We start from the raw sequence: 2,758 nt of genomic DNA, 5'->3' as shown, positions 1-2,758 counted from the left end.
ATTTTGGCCCAACGACAGTGAAGGAACAGTGATAAATTTCCAAGTCAGGATGGTGAGTGGCTTGGAGGGGAACTTGGAGGTGATGGTGTTTCCATATGTCTGCTGCCCTTGTTCTTTGAGATGGAAGTGGCCGTGGGTTTGGAAGGTGGTGCCTGAGGATCTTTGGTGAATTTCTGCACTGCATTTTGCAAATAGTACACACTGCTGAGTGTCGGTGGTGGAGGGAGTAGATGCTTATGGATGTGGTGCCAATCCAGCGGGCTGCTTTATCCTGGATGGTGTTAATCTCCTTGAGTGTTGTGGGGGCTGCAGTCATCCAGGCAAGTGGGGAGTATACCATCACACTCCAGACTTGTGCCTTGCAGATGGTGCACAGGCTTTAAGGAGTGAGGCAAGGCAATCTATCTCCCACACCTCACAATAGGAATGCATTGAGACCTGGAATGTTTCCAATAGAACAATGTAGAAATTCCATTGGCAATTCTGCTGCTGTATCCTCCAGGTTCAACTGGAGGGACCATTGAACAAATGCTCGAGCTCTTCTTGAAGCCAGGTCTACCTGCATTCAGGGACAAATCCTGCAAAACCAATTTTAATCATCTGGACACTGTGTCTGGGAGGCTGAGAAATGTCTCACCCATTAAATCCCCTTTTGAAACCATTAAATGGGCAATGGTCCAGGAGAGGACAAAGAAAATGTTGCAGAAGGACCCTGAAGTTGTCCCTGAACTGCGGCAGCACCAAGATTAGTGACTGGGAACAGCTTGCTACCAATCGTTCCAAATCGTCACAACTTGTCCATCAAATGTTATCAGGATTTAAGTTCAAACACGTTAAACATGCAGCAACAGCAGAGAAGGAAAGAAAAAGAAGCAAATCATGCTCTCTTGGCTGCACTAACTCGTGGGAAATTCTACCCCATGTGCCCAATGTTCTGAGTGTTGGGAAGTGAAAACCCATGGGAGAAATTCTTGGCCTTCAGTAGACATCTCCTCAAATTGAGGGTCAACCAATGACCTTTAAAACTCCCTCAAACCCAAAGACTCTTTATGATCCCCAGATGACTATAAAAAGTGTAGGAGCACACTTAAGAGGGAAATCAGAAGAGCAAAAAGATGGCATGAGATGGATCTGGCAGATAAGGTTAAAGATAACACCAAGAGGGCTTATTATGAGAAAAAGGTGGCTAGGGAGAGAATAGTTCCCCTTAAATATCAGCATGGGCTTCTATGCGTGGAGCCATAGGAGATGAGGGAGATTTTTAATGAATATTTCTCCTCAGTGTTTACTGAAGCGAGAATCATGGACTCTAAGGAAATAAGGAAAACAAATGGGGATGTTTTGGACTGCACACATATTACCACAGAGGAGTTGTTTGCAGTCTTAGATTGCATTTAGGTGGATAAATCCCCTGGGCCTGATCAAGTCCATCCTCAGGCATTGTGGGAGTCTAGGGATGAAATTGCAGAGGCCCTTGCAGAGATTTTTGTTTCACCTTTAGCCACTGGTAAAGTTCTGGAAGACTGGAGGGTGGCTAATGTTGTTCCATTGTTTAAGAAAGGTAGCAAAGACAAGCCAGGGAACTACAGACCAGTGAGACTGCCATCAGTGGTAGGCAAGTTATTGGAGAAGATACTGAGGAACAGGATCAACTAATATTTGGATAGTCAAGCTCTGATTAGGGATAGTCAGCATTGATTTGTGTGCAGGATTTCATGTCTGACAAATCTTTTTGAGCTTTTTGAAGAGGTAACCAAGAGGATGGGTGAGGGTAGGGCAGTGGATGTTGTCTATATGGACTTTGGTAAGGTCTTTGACAAGGTTCCACATGAAAGGCTAGTCATGAAGTGAAGTCGCATGGGATCCAGGGAGAGCTAGCTAATTGGATTCAAATTTGGCTCGATGGTAGGAAGCAGAGGGTGATGGTTGAAGGTCGTTTCTTGGACTGGAGGCCTGTGACTGGTGATATGCCACAGGGATCGATGCTGGGAGCTTTGTTACTTGTTAATTACATAAATGATCTTGATGTGAATGAACAAGGCATAATTAGTAAGTTTGTGGATGATGCAAAATTCACAGGTATTGTTCATAGAGAAGAAAGCAATCAAAAATTACAAAGGGATCTTGATCAGATGGGCTGAGGATTGGCAAAGGCAATTCAGTACAGATAAGTGTGAGGTGTTGCATTTTGGAAAGTCAAACCAAACTACGATTTATACAGTAAATGGTAAGGTCCTGAGGAGTGCTGTGGAGCAGAGGTTTTCTTTCATTTAAGCCCTCCTTTTTAGCAGTTCAGGTGTGGTGAGGCGAGCTTCTTTGGGTGTTTCAGGTTTAGTTATTAGAGGGACAACTCTACTCCCACTGTAACAGATTGGGTGCTTGCGTTTCAATTTTAACTGTGAGATGTGTTCGACCTCCCCTTCCAACAGATACCACTGATAATTTATGGACAGTTGGGAACCTAAATTTCAGCTGGTCCTTTCTATACCCTAAATGTGCAGGAGTGAATGGAGAGCAGTGTACAATGTCATGGTGAACATTCAGCATCACGGTACACAGAAACAGTTTTCAAGATTCAGATTCTGACGCTTAAAGAACAGTGATTGGTAACCTACGTTTTTCTCAGTTGATTGACCGCTAGGAATGAAAATGCTTTTAGTCCAACAATGCAGCAGCGGGCCCTGTAATAAAATAATGCAGCATTGATGATCAGCAGCGGGCCCTGTAATAAAACAATGCAGCATTGATGATCAGCAGC

The sequence above is a fragment of the Rhincodon typus genome, chromosome 12, assembly GCF_021869965.1.
Source record: "Rhincodon typus isolate 14 chromosome 12, sRhiTyp1.1, whole genome shotgun sequence".
Classification (NCBI taxonomy): Eukaryota; Metazoa; Chordata; class Chondrichthyes; order Orectolobiformes; family Rhincodontidae; genus Rhincodon; species Rhincodon typus.
The sequence above is the reverse complement of the archived record's forward strand: the minus strand, read 5'-3'. Positions refer to the sequence as shown.